Source organism: Protopterus annectens, chromosome 7.part0 (genome assembly GCF_019279795.1).
Source record: "Protopterus annectens isolate FY-2018-M chromosome 7.part0, PAN1.0, whole genome shotgun sequence".
In the NCBI taxonomy this organism is placed as follows: Eukaryota; Metazoa; Chordata; order Ceratodontiformes; family Protopteridae; genus Protopterus; species Protopterus annectens.
This window is the reverse complement of record NC_056739.1, coordinates 1,217,304,096-1,217,322,564: the sequence shown is the minus strand read 5'-3', so window position 1 is coordinate 1,217,322,564 and position 18,469 is coordinate 1,217,304,096.

The following is an 18,469-nucleotide window of genomic DNA, read 5'->3' as shown; positions in this document are numbered from 1 at the left end:
CATCAGACTATTAAACTTGAGTAGCAAGACAAGTCAACAGGTCACCTAGTCAGTGGCCACACAGGCTGAAGGAAATATCTTTTACGTAAAGTGCAATAACTCATTACTAGGTTCTTTCACTTGTGCAATAGCTCACTGAATGCTTATTACTTTTATGCAATAACTCGAAATACAAGCTACATTCCATGTGATGGACAAAATGGTCTCTAGTCTACCACTGCTTAAGCCTCTAAGTGCAATATCTACTGTGCAATTGTAAGTGCTGCTACAGATAGACCCCGGGATTCATGAAGCTCGGCGCAAGGCCGGTGTAAGGCTTGCGCCGGCGGTGCAGTGAATAGTCTGCGTAGCAGCGCCATATGCATAGTAATGAGTGCGCGCCGTAACCACAGACACGTGAGTAGGGCACGTGAGCGAGCCCAAGTAGGATGCGTCCGGAGGCGTGGCCAAGCCGGCAGGCGATGAGCAACCTAAAGTGCTGACTTCCACAGGCCGCCCGTAATAGTAACCGCACCAGCCAGGGCCCGTGGAGAATGAAACGTACGCAGAGTATGCAACATAGTACCTGTCCCAACAAAACGGAGAACCAAACATCAACCCACGAAGCCCTAAGTGTACCCGTCCAAGGAACAAAGGCTACACGTAATACCGTGTCCGTCCCGCAATGCACTGTCAGTGGGCATACCCAGTGAAGGTGTACCGCAGCATGTCAGCGCGCCGCACCGACATAGAAGTAGCGGCATGGGCATGGTCACCAGCAGTAGTGAGAGTACACAGCCGGGTAACCGTGTCGATATAACAACAAGAAGGAAACAAGATACCCTAAACACAGGCAAACATGTGCATAGCAACATGTACCACACCCAGCAACGTGCTCGTCGCATACACAGGACGGCGTATGTCTAAGCGTAATATCCAGAAGCAGAACTTATGCATGCAAATGTAATACACAATAGCCCCACCATAGCATGTATCCTGCACTCATGTACGACCGTGCACCCAACCCAGCTAGCAGCCTTGCGCAGCTACACACCTACACACAATGGGCATACCTGAAATGTGGTAAGAAGTATTGTCCTAGGCAGTGCCACGCAGGCAAATATGTACCCCACATGTTAACAACCCACCTCAGGTACAGATATGCAAATGGCTGCATGTGAATGTGTCGGCAGAATGTGTACATCCCGCATGTGGTATGGACCTGTCCAAACCCCATAGGTGTGCACACGCCACGGTGCACATAACTGTACACATCTGGACAAGGCAGTATGTTCAACCACCGTACCGATGATTAGCTATGCAGACATGTCAAACACAACACATATAGCGGAATATCTGCCTACCAAACAGGACGCCCTAACAGGGTGCCACAGGCACAGAAGGGGAAGGTGGGACATCACATGTTGAGAGTAACGTTGCCGGATGGCCAAACACCCACGGCCAACGCAAAGGACGGAATAACATGCATATGCCCGGATGGATGGGTATGTCATAGCATGGGAATAGGCCAAGCCAACCACCATAATAGCCATGTGTACCACATACAAACAGCCAGTAACACGCAGTAGTAATGCATGAAGGCATACACGACTGTGGGAATAGCACAGGACATATGGCACATGCCAAGTGTAGATGCATGACACAAAACTCCAGGATGGGGCCCCCTGCAAAGAGGAACATGTGCCAACCCCACCTCCCACAGATGTACCGGCAGAGAAAACACATGCCAAACACACACCAACACTACCGTCCATCCCACGACCGCAACGGAGGCTGGTCAAAGACCACCATGATGCGCGCACAAACAGGGACACATGTAACCGTTGCCTTAACACCCCCCCATAGGCCAAAGAATAATAGAATGGACATATGCATGTAATGCTGTGAAGGATGTGTGGTAGTCCTCAGTATCACAGAGGTAGGGACACAGATACACTGTAATCAACCGTGACGTATGTGCACTGTAGACAGCATACCTGCAGGTAATACAGAGGTCAATCACGTGCCACAGAAATATACACATGAGAAAGAGGATAGGGGATAGACAAGTGTGAATGGGACAAACTATGAACATAGGTTCATAGGTCCATAGGTACAGAGTAGGCTATCTACCCAAGGTCAGCCATAACCCTAGGCCATAGTTAGGATTCCTTTGCCAACCCTCCGGTCTGGAGATAAAATGCCTATTATATTGCTGTACCTCTGTCAAGCAGTGACAATGATGTAATCCCTGGGGTATATCTGCAATCCCCCATCCAACGGACAAGATCCCCCTCGAACAAGGCTAGCAAGGTTCTCTGCCTCACATGTACTGTGATGTAGATCCACAGTATAGTGAGTGTCTGGGTGATGTATGTGTCACTCCAACACATCCTATTAATGACCGTGTCAAGGTTCACGTCACCTGCCCTTGTGGTTCCGAGGGATGTAGATCCAGTAGGTGAAGCATAGTCATCAAATATGGGTCGACATGGCCTCGTATGTCAGGCACAGGTCAACACCGAACAAGAGGTATGTGACTGAATGGAGCAGGAGTCCTAACAGTGGGGCAGCATAACACAAATCCCTGACACCCTGCATCTGTCTGACGATTAACCTATGGGGCCTTCCCAGCTGCTGTAGGTGTCAGGTCAGATACCCTCCGAATGGGGCAATGTACTCAATCATAGGTGTAACACGTAATGAGTACAAGGAGACGATGACCTACCCTGATCTAGATGTGGATCCCTGCACGATCAGGTGGGCAATGTAGAAGTTCTACCGAACCACGATAGCAACGTGTGTGTTGAACGAATGGTGACCGACCACCTGGGTCCCCAGATCCCTGGTAATTACCCCCGTGCTCAGTGGACTGCCACCCATATGCCGGACAGGGGTGACCTCGTTCTTCTCGACGGGTATGACTATGCATTACCTGGCATTTAGCTGTAGGCCATGTCCCTGACAGCAGATATACATATCTGGGAGGCCCCTTTGAAGGATATCTGTGTCAGATGTCCGTCCCATTATGGCACCCGGTTCGCAGTTATCTACAAACAATGTCAGCCATAACACCCCTGTGTGTGCTTGTACTGTGGAAATGTAGATGTAGAAAAAGAGTGGACCCAGGGCAGAGCCCCGTGGGACACCGCCTGTGACAGGCAGTAAGTCCAACATGCTGCCAGCAACTATGACCGCGTGGGTCGTGTCACCTAGCCAGTTTGCAACCCATCCTGCGATGTACGTATACACATCCAAGCCGATGGGTTTATCAATGATACCCGAGGGGGGTATTGTGTTGAAGGCCTTTGCCAGGTCGAGGTAGGCTGTATGGACTACAAGACCCCCATCAATGGCCTCGGTGACTGTCCCTAAAACGTCAATCAGGATTTAAACGCATGAACCGCCCCTGACCAAGCCAAACTGGGTTGGATGCAAAGTATGCAGGTCCCCTATGTCGTCATCTATGGGCCGCAGTATGACCCCTCCCCATGTCTTTGCAGATAAGTCTTCTCATGGTAATGGGATAGTAATAACCAGGGTCAGTGGAGGCACTGGCCCTGTGAAGTGGGACTACAGTCGCCATGCGACACAGCTTGGGTACGTTACCCGAGGTGAGGCTAAGAATAAACAGCTGTCCTAACTGTGGGTCTATTTCCTCAATGAGATCGCGGAGTACACAGTCGGGACACCAACTGGTCCCATGGATGCTGTGTTCACTACCCTGGAGAGAGCATGTCCCACCCGTGCGTTACAGAACATTCGGGTCCACAAACTGCTGGTACAATCATCTCTCCATGTGGGGGGGAGGGGGTGGAGATGTCTTCACCGAACCTGTCAACCCGTATGTTGGCAATGTGTGTATGTTCAGTAAACTCCACATCATTGTGAACCCAGTCAGAGCATATGTGTGAGTTACCTCCCAGGTGTCCAGCATAGCAAATGAAGGCTGTATGATTGTCTGCCGAGTCCATGGAGATATATCTGTGGAACCTGCCCCGGACCATGTCATGACAGCCTGTAGCTCTACACATATAATGAGCAAGGGTGTCATACCTCACAAGGTGTCTGCTCTGCCTTGTAGTAGCCACCTCCTCTCATTGTACAGCTTGTGTATGGCTGGGGTACACCACACTGGATGCTTGGCATTGGTACAATGAACCACAGTTGGGTAAGGGAATGCCTGATCCATGCAGTCCTGTAGGTACCGGTAGAAGGCATATGTAAGTGATGCAGTGGCTTGAGTACTGTTGACCACTGGCTCAGGGTCCTTAAAGGAGACCACAGTAGTGTTCAGAATTGTGAATTCGGCCTGTGAGAAAGCCATGCGTATGGTAACCGGCAACACCCACAGCAACGTATGTCAATAGCAGAAGCCATTGTCCAAGTAACATAGATTAACGTCGGTATTACAATATGTATTATTATACATGTATTGACACGTGTCTGCTAATTACACTTGCAAATGGCCGGTAAGACAGGGCCAAAGTGCCCATGATTTACCTGGTATGGTGGTGTCATTCCGACAATAAAGTGGTGATACTTCCCTACTGGGACCTCTGGGGATTAATTAAAGCGGTTGTTAACCTGCATCACTGGATGTACACCATTTGGTTCCGGTTTTGGAAAACATGGTTTCCGTAGCACTAGAGATTGGTGAACACACAGCAGCAGTCAAAACCACTGGCCACATGGACACAGTCCGACAAGCTCTACACTTTACATATGCACATTGGTGTCCATTGTAGGACCCAAAAATTGTCCTGTACGGAATGCATGCCAGCCTTCATCGTCCAACCACGAGAACCGACAGTCGTGACCACAGCACAGCTAGACATATGCACCACCAGCGTGTTCAATGTTGATGAGAGCTGTCCATGAAATGCAGCACATATGCACCGAAATCCCCAGAGTTCCGAGTCCATAGAAGTGCGTCCACATCCCAGTCCCGCACACATGAAGGATGTGTAATGGGTACTGTCGACTGTTGCAGCCAAGGGATCCTGGGTATGTAGAAACAGGGCTCGGTGTCGTTTGGCAGATAATCCGTTGTCCCGCCCCGTGGGGGGGATGTGGGCATAGCACCTGCCTTACTCCCCACTAATAATGCAAAGCATCCACCGGAGAATGCTAAATGCAGGTGTGAAATGTGTACAGCCCTATACCAGTGTCCAGTAGGCAATTCTCATGGATGGACAAGCGTACGACCAAGATGGCACCCATAACTGCAAACCCGGTGGAATTACACAGCCGCAGTAAGGCATAACACTCAGAACACAACACCTGCAACACATAGACCACACAGTCAGAGTGTCAAGCAGTCACAGCCCTTAAGGCCAAACACAATGCCAGACACACTAGTCATTGGTGACTCCATAGTCAGACACACTGACGTCCCGCTCACCAAACTGAGTAAGGAGAAGGTCACAGTAAGCTGCCTGTCGGGTGCTAGAATCCGCCACATAAGGCATGCACTCAGGTCTCTCAACAGCAGGTACAAGTACGACTCAATCATTGTCCACGCTGGTGTTAACGACCTGAGACGTACCTCCTTGGACTACATGAAAAGAGACATACAGGAGCTCTCTGATTATGTAGCCCAAGCAGGTATGACCCTGACCTTGAGCAGTATCCTACCTTCACCAAGAATGATGCCACAATACAGAGATAAGATGATCAGCTTTAACAATTGGCTTAAACTCTGGTGTCATTCAAAGGGGATCCAATGTCTGTCTGCCTGGGATGACATGCTGGACAAGCCACGCTGCTTCGCAAGGGACGGCTTGCACTTGTCACCCCTGAGATTCCGGATTTTGGCAAAGGCTCTTGCCATCCCCATAGTGCCTTTTTTAGGCAAGGCTCAAATTCTAAACCTACCACTCTAGAACAAAACAAAGAAAAAAAACTAAGGGTAATGCTGCTCAATGCCAGAAGTCTCAACCTCAAGATGCACGCACTCGAGGCCCTTCTCAGTATGGAGAACATCGATGTCTGTGCTGTGACAGAAACCTGGTTCAAGGCTCCTGAGAGCACCCCAGCACTATCAGGTTTTACCTCATATCATGCCCGCCCCAAAACCCAGACAATACCAAGAAAGGAGGAGGGGTATCCATATTCATCAAGGACACCCACACCTCAAGATTGGTGGCATCGCACGATGCATCGGAAACCATCCAGGTGCAATTAACCATAGGCAAGATTGCTCTGCAATTTGTAGCATGTTACAGGCCACCCTCGCAAACTCAGGAACCTCATATGGCCTTCCTGAAAACACTGGAGGGATAAATGTATCTCCAAACACCATCATACTAGGTGACTTCAACTACCCTAATATAGACTGGGAACACTACTCAAGCCCAAACACTCTAGCCCAAAAGTTCCTGGAATTCATAAACTCAAATGCCATGGAACAACTAGTCACCATCCCCACAAGAAGAGAAAACATACTTGATCTCATCATCACGAACATGGGAGCACAATGTTCAATGCCAGAAGTATACCCCTCACTGGTGAGATCTGATCACAAACTAATCTCGCTGGAGGTCCTCATCCCGCCCTCACCTGAAATGAAAAAGACCACAGTAAAGAACTTCTTGAAAGCCGACTTCACACTTCTAAAGACTAGTGTGGTCTCCTTTAAGGCCCCTGAGCCGGCGGTTAACATTAATCAAACCGCTGAATCACTTACAAATGCCTTCTACCAGCACCTGCAGGGCTGCATGGATCAGGCAATCCCAAGCAAAACAAAGACTCTTTGTACCAAAGGCAAGCGTCCAGTCTGGTGGACCCCAGCCATAAACAAACTCTACAACAAAAGGAGAAAGCTACTACAGGACAGAGCAAAATCCTTAAAAGGTAAGACACCGCTGATCACTATAAGTAAAAAGCTAAGAGCTCTCATAAAATCATCCAAAGCTAATTTTGAGAAAAAAATAGCTAAGGACTCTAAAGACAACCATAAAGCATTCTTTAGCTATGTCAGAAACCTAGGAGGAAACTCCCAGATATGCTCAGAATTAGTTCAAAATGATGTGAAGATTACTTATCCTACAGACATTGCCAACATACTGGCTGACAGGTTCAGTGCAAACTTCTCCCCCCCTAAAGGAGAGATATCTATACCAAATGATTGTAGCCCCCCAAACATCTCTAACGCCCAGGTGGGAACTGCTCTCTCCAAGGCAAAGAACACAGCATCCATGGGACCTGATGGTGTCCCCGGCTGTGTGCTCCATGAACTCAACGAGGAATTAAACCCACAGTTAGGACAGCTGTTTAATCTTAGTCTCACCTCTGGATACGTACCCAGGGAGTGGCGCACAGCGACTGTGGTCCCACTCCACAAAGGCGGAGCCTCCACCGACCCTGGAAATTACCGTCCCATTAGCTTGACAAACCTTATCTGCAAAGCCATGGAGAGGATCATAATGGATCTCATAAATAAAGACATAGGGAACTTGCAGACTTTGGATCCAACCCAGTTTGGCTTTGTCAAAGGCAGATCATGCCTTTTAAACTTGGTTGACTTTTTGAAACAGTCACCAAGGCCATTGACGAGGGAAAGGCAGTCCATACAGCCTACCTAGACCTGGCGAAGGCTTTTGATACAATACCTCACTCGGGTATCATTGAAAACTCATCAACTTAAATGTAAACCCATACATTACAAGATGGGTTGCAAACTGGCTGAGTGACAGAACCCACAGGGTCAGAGTTGCTGGCACCATGTCAGACTCAAAGCCTGTCACAAGTGGTGTCCCACAGGGCTCAGTCCTGGGCCCACTCTTGTTTGGCATCTACTTTTCTGAAGTACAAGCAAACACAGGAGGGTTATGGCTGACAAAGTTTGCAGATGACTGCAAACTGGGCGCCGTAGTTGAAAACACATCCAACACAGATATCCTTCAGAAGGCTCTCACAGAAATGGATAACTGGTGCCAGAGCCATGGCCTAAAGTTAAATGCCAAGAAATGCATAGTCATACCCTTCGGGAAAAATAAGGTTACCCCTAGCTACCATATAGGTGGCAATCCCCTGAACACAGAAGAAGTTATTAGGGACCTGGGAACCCAGGTTGACAGGAGCCTTTCATTCGACACTCATATTGCTAAAGTAGTTAGGAAGACCTTCTACATTGCCCACCTTATCATGAAGGGATTCACATCTAGATCAAGGGAAGTCATAGTCTCCCTATACTCATCACTCATCAGACCAATGATCGAGTACAATGCCCCATTCGGAATGTATCTGACCCGACACTTGCAGCAGCTGGAGAGGTCACAAAAGTTCCTCACCAAAAGGATAAAGGGTCTCAAAAATCTGTCTTATGCTGCCCGACTGAAAGAACTCCAGTTATATTCAGTTGCTTACCGCTTGCTCAGAGGTGACCTATGCCTGACATACAAGGCCATGTCAAACCCAGATTTGATGAACATGCTTCATCTCAAAAAATCTAGATCCCTCAGAGCCACAAGGGCGGAGACTTAAACCTCGACACGGTTATTAATAGGACGTGCTGGAGGGATAGATTCATCACCCAAAGACTCCCTATGCTGTGGAACAAAATCCCGGTTTATGTGAGGCAGAGCACCTCGCTGGCCTTGTTCAAGAGGAATCTTGACCAATGGATGGGAGATCGCAGATGCACCCCAGGGGTTACCTCAGTGTCACTGCTCGACAGAGGCACAGCAAAATAATGGGCATAGTTTCTCCAAACTAAAGGGGTGGCGTAAGCCACAAAACTATGGGCTAGGCTTATAAATGCCCTCGGGCAGATAGCCTAGTATGAACCTATGAACCTATGAACCTATGAAATACACATAGGGACTACAGTTGACATTCCCCATACAAATTTGGACTGCCGTGCGAACACCGGCGTACACAGCACTCAATCTGCCAGCAACAAAATGGGGAGCACTCGCTACCATACTGCGGAACAGATGGGCAACCTGTGGAACACATACTAATGGCACACCAACAACGTCAACTAGGATATGTAAACTATGGCGTTCCCACCTATAAAGAAAACATGCTTCAATGAATACATAGGGGATCAACATGTTCTGGTGGTGTTATGTTGAAAATACAGTGACGGATATGTCCTATTGGGACGTCTGAGGTTTATTTAAAGCAGTTGCTAACCTGCATCTTTGGATGTACACCATTTGTTCACAGTTCTAAAACACCTGGTTTACGTAGCACCACGTAGAATGAGTAGTCAAACAGACATCCGCGATTGGGGAACATACAGCAGCAGTCAAAACCACTGGCCAGTTGGACACAGTCCAGCAAAATCTAACTTTACATATGCACATTGGTGTCCATTGTAGGACCCAAAAATACCTTCTAACAGAATTCCATCCAGCCGTTTCCGACCACCAGATGATGCGATAGCCGTGACTATGGCACAGTTAGACATATGCACCACCAGCGTGTTTAAGGTTGATGACAGGTGTCCATGAAATGCAGGACATATGAACAGAAATCCCCAGATCGACGTGTCCATACATGTGCGTCCACATCCCAGTCCCGCACACATGAAGGATGTGTAATGGGTACTGTCGAGGGTTGCAGCCATGGGATCTTGGGTATGCAGAAATGGGGCTCGGTGTTGTTTGGCAGATAATCCATTGTCCCGCCCCATGGGAGGGATGTGGGCGTAGCACCTGCCTTACTCCCCACTAATAATGCAAAGCATCCACCGGAGAATGCTAAATGCAGGTGTGAAATGTGTACAGCCCTATACCAGTGTCCAGTAGGCAATTCTCATGGATGGACAAGCGTACGACCAAGATGGCACCCATAACTGCAAACCCGGTGGAATTACACAGCCGCAGTAAGGCATAACACAGGAAATACACATAGGGACTACAGTTGACATTCCACATACAAAGTTGGACCGCCATGCGAACACCGGCGTACACAGCACTCAATCTGCCAGCAACAAAATGGAGAGCACTCACTACCATACTGCGGAACAGATGGGCGACCTGTGGAACACATACTAATGGCACACCAACAACGTCAACTAGGATATGTAAACTATGGCGTTCCCACCTATAAAGAAAACATGCTTCAATGAATACATAGGGGATCAACATGTTCTGGTGGTGTTATGTTGAAAATACAGTGACGGATATGTCCTATTGGGACGTCTGAGGTTTATTTAAAGCAGTTGCTAACCTGCATCTTTGGATGTACACCATTTGTTCACAGTTCTAAAACACCTGGTTTACGTAGCACCACGTAGAATGGGTAGTCAAACAGACATCCGCGATTGGGGAACATACAGCAGCAGTCAAAACCACTGGCCAGTTGGACACAGTCCAGCAACATCTAACTTTACATATGCACATTGGTGTCCATTGTAGGACCCAAAAATACCTTCTAACAGAACTCCATCCAGCCGTTTCCAACCACCAGATGATGCGATAGTCGTGACTATGGCACAGTTAGACATATGCACCACCAGCATGTTTAAGGTTGATGACAGGTGTCCATGAAATGCAGGACATATGAACAGAAATCCCCAGATCGACGTGTCCATACATGTGCGTCCACATCCCAGTCCTGCACACATGAAGGATGTGTAATGGGTACTGTCGAGGGTTGCAGCCATGGGATCTTGGGTATGCAGAAATGGGGATCGGTGTTGTTTGGCAGATAATCCGTTGTCCCGCCCCGTGGGAGGGATGTGGGTGTAGCACATGACCTACTCCCCACTAATAATGCAAAGCATCCACTGGATAATGCTAAATGCAGGTGTGGAATGTGTACAGGCCATAACAGTGTCCAGTAGGCAATCCCCATGGATGGACAAGCCTACGACCAGGATGGCACCCATACCTGCAAGCCCGGTGGAATTACACAGCTGCAGTAAGGCATAACACAGGAAATGCAGATGGCAACTACAGTAGACACTCCCCATAGAAATCCAGACCGCCATGCGAATACCGGCATACACAGCACTCAATCTGCCAGCAACAACATGGGGATTACTCGCTGCCATACTGCGGAACAAATGGGTGACCAGTGGAACACATACCAATGGCACACCAACAAATTCAACTAGGAAGGTCATAACATGTTTAAACACTGGCGTTCCCGCTTATAAAGAACATCCTTCAATGAATCAATAGGGTCTACATGTTCTGGCTGTGTTATATTGACAATACAGTGGCGTATATGTCCTACTGGGCCTTCTGAGGATTACTTAAAACAGTTGCCAACCTGCAGCATTACATTAACACCATTTGGGTTAATCGTAGTAAAACATGGGTTTCGTAGCACAACATAATATGTGTAGTCAAACACACATCCGCGATTGGGGAACATACAGCAGCGGTCACAACCACTGGCCAGATGGACACAGTCCAACATGTTCTACACTTTACATATGCACATTGGTGTCCATTGTAGGACCCAAACATTTATCCGTACGCAATGTCAACCGGCTGCGATCGAGACCCAGATGAAGTGACAGCCGTGACTACGGCACAGCTACATATATGCACCACCAGCGTGTTCAAGGTTGATGACAACTGTCCATGAAATGCAGGAAATATGCACAGAAATCCCCAGATTGTCGAGTCCATAGATGTGCGTCCACATCCCATTCCCACACACATGGAGGATGTGCAATGGGTACTGTCGAGGGTTGCAGCCATGGGATCATGGGTATGCAGAAATGGGTGTCGGAGTTGATTGGCAGATGATCCGTTGTCCCGCCCCGTGTGAGGGATGTGGGTATGGCATATGCGTTACTCCGCACTAATAATGCAAATCATCCACCGGAGAATGCTAAATGCAGCTGTGAAATGTGTACAGCCCTATACCAGTGTCCATTAGGCAGTTCCCATGGATGGACAAACGTACAGCCAAGATGGCACCCATAACTGCAAACCTGGTGGAATCACACAGCTGTAGTAAGGCATAACACAGGGAATACAGATAGGGACTACAGTAGAGACTCCGCATACAAAGTCAGACTGCCGTGCGAATACCGGCGTACACAGCACTCAATCTGCCAGCAAGAGAATGGGGATCACTCGCTTCCATACCGCGGAACAAATGGGCGACCTGCGGAACACATACTAATGGCACACCAACAACGTCAACTAGGAAGGTTATAGGATGGTTAAGCTATGGCATACCCACATATAAAGAACATCCTTCAATGAATTAATAGGATCTACATGTTTCGTTCGTGTTAATTTGACAATACAGAGGCGGGAATGTCCCAATGGGATATCTGTGGATTAGTTAAAGCAATTGTTAGCCTGTATCATTGGAATTACAACATTTGGGTTCAGTGGCGGAAAACCCAGTTTACGTAGCACTACATAATATGGGTACTCAAACAGACATCCATGATTGCTGAACATACAGCAGCAGTCAAACCCACTGGCCAGATGGACACAGTCCAATAAGTTCCACACTTTACATAAGCACATTGGTGTCCATTGTAGGACCAAAAAATTTATCCGTATGCAATATGAACAGGCAGCGATCTAGAGACCCAGAAGAACTGATAGCCGTGACTACGGCACAGCTAGATATGTGCACCACCAGCGTGTTCAAGGTTGATGACAAGTGTCCATGAAATGCAGGACATATGAATAGGACTCCCCAGGTTGCCGAGTCCATAGACGCGCGTCCACATCCCATTCCCGTACACATGAAGGATGTGCAATGGGTACCGTCGAGGGTTGCAGACATGGGATCGTGGGTATGCAGAAATGGGGCTCGGTGTTGATTGGCAGATAATCCGTCGTACCGCCCCGTGGGAGGTATGTGGGTATAGCACATGCGTTACTCCCCACTAATAATGCAAATCATCCACCGGAGAATGCTAAATGCAGCTGTGAAATGTGTACAGCCCTATACCAGTGTCCAGTAGGCATTTCCCATGGACGGACAAACGTACGACCAAGATGGTCACCCATAACTGCAAACCCGGTGTAATTCCACAGCTGCAGTAAGGCATAACACAGAAAATACAGATAGGGGCCACAGTACACCCCCCCCATACAAAGCCAGACCAGCGTGCGAATACCGGCGTAGACAGCACTCAATCTGCCAGCAAGAAAATGGGGTTCACTCGCTTCCATACTGCGGAACAAATGGGTGATCTGCGGAACACATACTAATGGCACACCACCAACATCAACTAGGAAGGTTATAGGATGGTCAAGCTATGGCGTACCCACATATAAAGAACATCCTTCAATGAATTAATAGGATCCACATGTCATGGTGGTGTTATTTTGACAATACAGTGGCGGATATTTCGTATTGTGACTTCTGAGGATTATGTAAAGCAGTTGCTAACCTGCATCTTTGGATGTACACCATTCGGTTTCAGGTTTGAAAGACCTGGATGTCGTAGCACTACATAATATGTGTAGTCAAACACACACCCGTGATTGGGGAACATACAGCAGCAGTCAAACCCACTGGCCAGATGGACACAGTCCAACAGGTTCTACACTTTACATATGCACATTGGTGTCCATTGTAGGACCCAGAAATTTAGCCCTATGCAAGATAAACGTGATGGAGGAAGCGACGCTGAAGGCGTAACAGCCATGACTATGGCACTGTTAGACATATGCACCACCAGCGTGTTTAAGGTTGATGACAGGTGTCCATGAAATGCAGAACATATGAGCAGAAATACCCATATAGCCGTGTCCATAGATGTGCGTCCACATCTCAGTCACGCACACATGAAGAATGTATAATGGGTACCGTCGAGGGCTGCAGCCATGGGATCGTGGGTATGCAGAAATGGGGCTCGGTGTTGTTTGGCAGATAATCCGTTGTCCCGCCCCATGGGAGGGATGTGGGTATAGAACATGCCTTACCCCCCACCAATAATGACAATCATCCACCGGAGAATGCTAAATGCAGCTGTGAAATGGGTACAGCCCTACACCAGTGTCCAGTAGCTATTTCCCAAGGATGGACAAACGTACGGCCAAGATGGCACCCATAACTGCAAACCTGGTGGAATCACACAGCTGTAGTAAGGCAAAATACAGGGAATACAGATAGGGACTACAGTAGAGACTCCACATACAAAGTCAGACCGCCGTGCGAATACCGGCGTACACAGCACTCAATCTGCCAGCAAGAGAATGGGGATCACTCGCTTCCATACCGCGGAACAAATGGGCGACCTGCGGAACACATACTAATGGCACACCAACAACGCCAACTAGGAAGGTTATAGGATGGTTAAGCTATGGCGTACCCACATATAAAGAACATCCTTCAATGAATTAATAGGATCTACATGTTTTGTTCGTGTTAATTTGACAATACAGAGGCAGGAATGTCCCAATGGGATATCTGCGGATTAGTTAAAGCAATTGTTAGCCTGCATCATTGGAATTACAACATTTGGGTTCAGTGGCGGAAAACCCGGTTTACGTAGCACTACATAATATGGGTACTCAAACAGACATCCGTGATTGCTGAACATACAGCAGCAGTCAAACCCACTGGCCAGATGGACACAGTCCAATAAGTTCTACACTTTACATATGCACATTGGTGTCCATTGTAGGACCCAAAAATTTATCCGTACGCAATGTCAACCTGCTGCGATCGGGAGACCCAGATGAAGTGACAGCCGTGACTACGGCACAGCTACATATATGCACCACCAGCGTGTTCAAGGTTGATGACAACTGTCCATGAAATGCAGGTGATATGCACAGAAATCCCCAGATTGTCCAGTCCATAGAAGTGCGTCCACATTCCATTCCCGCACACATGGAGGATGTGCAACAGGTACTGTCGAGGGTTGCAGCCATGGGATCGTGGGTATGCAGAAATGGGTCTCGGTGTTGATTGGCAGATGATCCGTTGTCCCGCCCAGTGTGAGGGATGTGGGTATGGCATATGCGTTACTCCGCACTAATAATGCAAATCATCCACCGGAGAATGCTAAATGCAGCTGTGAAATGTGTACAGCCCTATACCAGTGTCCATTAGGCAGTTCCCATGGATGGACAAACGTACGGCCAAGATGGCTCCCATAACTGCAAACCTGGTGGAATCACACAGCTGTAGTAAGGCAAAACACAGGGAATACAGATAGGGACTACAGTAGAGACTCCTCATACAAAGTCAGACCGCCGTGCGAACACCGGCGTACACAGCACTCAATCTGCCAGCACCAAAATGGGGATCACACGCTTCCATACCGCGGAACAAATGGGTGACCTGTGGAACACATACCAATGGCACAATATCAACGTCAGCTAGGAAAGCCATACGATGGTCAAACTATGGCGTTCCCACCAATGAAGAACATCCTTCAGTGAATTAATAGGATTAATGTCAATTGACCATGGAATACACCTAATCAACATCAAAGACCCGCTGGCACCTTATGGCACACAAACCAAGTCACACATAGGTAGATGAAACAGTCGACGTAGACATTTTGTTCACGACAGGTCACATATGGTATCCAAAGGTTACTTCATAGACATGTAAGCGCTATCACCCGTAGGCTCCGTGAGACTTACACATAACATAGAAGCATCCAGGCTTTAAATATCCCCCCTTACACTTCCATTTGTTACTTTCTATGCAAACAATGAACATGTAACCACAGCATAGAAAGCACAGACACAATGTTAACCACACACACATATGTTAACATCTCAGAAAGCATCCTATTAACACATGTATTATATGATATTGTACTATGCCGAATACTCATCAATCAAAGATCTAACAATGTATATGGAAGATATGCATAGCATATCACTGTAATACAGCGGTACAGAACTGAAAGAGTGGACAAATGTGTGTTAACTCTACATCTGTACCTAAACTACATTCCTGTTATGGGGGTTTGCTCCACCTGCTTCTCAAAAGAGGCCTCATCAGTGTTCCATCGGTCAGCCCTGGTGTGTGGCCAACCCTCCACCTACTAATCCATCTAAATCCGCATTCTATAGCATAGCTGATGAGGGCCCCCTCTTGTATTATAACCTAGACATCGTAAAACACCAAATGTAGACGTATGCCTTTTGATGTGCCCATAGCCGGCCGTAGGCATACGCCAATCCTGCGGCTGCCCAGGGCGCCGCACTAGTAGGGCCACCTGTCTAGTAGGTGTGTCATGTAGGTATACCAAGATGGGGGCACCATGTGTTGTGGTGGTGGGCGCCATGGAGCCCTACAGCCTAGGGCAGCAGTCGATCTAAGGCCGCTGCCGTAGGAGGGGTAGTACGGTCTGCAGGTATGTGCAGACGTGCACATGAAACAGCGGTCCACAAGGATTACCCATAGTGGCGACACCTGCACAGATGGCTATAGCGGGACACACACACGGCCATGCATACAGCACAGGTAGACATACACACACCATAAATAGGCAAGTACACACAAGGTTTATGGCGTGTACGGGTACAGTGTCAGGACAGCAAGGATAGCTGTCTGCCATGATATCCAGCAGATGTCTTTAGGGTGTTCTGTAATACGGACGGTGCTTGGACAATGAGTGGATATGCAACGTACCACAGTTATATGTGTCAGCTGTGCAAATATGCGATACATGGGAAAGACAGCTGTCCATGCTAGAGCAGCAGTACGGGCACAACATAGGTACGTAGATATACAATGACAGAGATACAGACGGACACATGTGGCAGGCCCGTGAGTGTAATGTACACAGCACCACCCCACCACACCATAGCAGGGTGCACGTGGAGAACACGCTACGGAGGTCGCCGACCATAGCAGGCACACAAGCAGTACACGAGCTGCGTCCCACCATCCACAAACACAGGGATGGCGGCAGGATATGAGTGTTCTGCGTAAACCTCAAAGCCATACCCTATGAACCCATGCAGCTGGGAGCATGGACACACACACACATGTGGCAGGCATGGTGATTGACCACACCCCCACATACCCAACCGCACAAAAGTATGACACAGGTATGGAATGCGCACGGACCACGAACACACCACCATCAGGGGCACATGTAGAGGTGGGTGACAAGATCCGTAAAGGAATGGCCGCTGGTAGCCAAGGTATGTGTTGCGGCGCCTAAAGCTTGTTCATCTGCAGAGGCAGCTGGAAACACACACACACACACACACACACACAGGGAAGGGCCAAGAGTCGAACCTACGCCTACCTACATGAACTCACTACAGCATGAAGCATTTACAGAACGCGCTACCGAGATTACTGACCACAGCGCTGTCAGAGGCATACTTCTAGGCGGGTGACATCACCCGTAAGATAATAGCTGGCAATAGCCAAGGTATGTGTTGCGAAGCGTCTCAAAGCATGTTCAACTGCAGAGGCAGCTGAAAACACACACACACACACAGGGAAGGGCCAAGAGTCGAACCTATGCCTACCTACATGAACTCACTACAGCATGAAGCATTTACAGAACGCGCTACCGAGATTACTGAGCACAGCGCTGTTAGAGGCATACTTCTAGGTGGGTGACATCACCCATAAGAGAATAGCTGGCAATAGCCAAGGTATGTGTTGCGAAGCGTCTAAAAGCATGTTCATCTGCAGAGGCAGCTGGAAACACACACACATACACACACACACACACACACACAGGGAAAGGCCGAGAATCGAACCTACGCCTACCTACATGAACACACTACAGCGTGAAGCATTTACAGAACGCGCTACCGAGATTACTGAGCACAGCGCTGTCAGAGGCATACTTCTAGGCGGGTGACATCACCCGTAAGATAATAGCTGGCAATAGCCAAGGTATGTGTTGCGAAGCGTCTAAAAGCATGTTCATCTGCAGAGGCAGCTGGAAACACACACACACACACACACACACACACACACACACACACACAGGGAAGGGCCGAGAGTCGAACCTACGCCTACCTACATGAACACACTACAGCGTGAAGCATTTACAGAACGCGCTACCGAGATTACTGAGCACAGTGCTGTCAGAGGCATACTTCTAGGTGGGTGACATCACCCGTAAGAGAATAGCTGGCAATAGCCAAGGTATGTGTTGCAAAGCGTCTAAAAGCACGTTCATCTGCAGAGGCAGCTGGACACACACACACACACACACAGGGAAGGGCCGAGAGTCGAACCTACACCTATCTACATGAACTCACTACAGCATGAAGCATTTACAGAACGCGCTACCGAGATTACTGAGCACAGCGCTGTCAGAGGCATACTTCTAGGTGGGTGACATCACCCGTAAGATAATAGCTGGCAATAGCCAAGGTATGTGTTGCGGCGCCTAAAGCATGTTCATCTGCAGAGGCAGCTGGAAACACACACACACACACACACACACACACACACACACACACACACACACATACTCATACACACACACACACACACACACACAGGGAGGGGCCGAGAGTCGAACCTATGCCTACCTACATGAACTCACTACAGCATGAAGCATTTACAGAACGCACTACCGGGATTACTGAGCACAGCACTGTCAGGA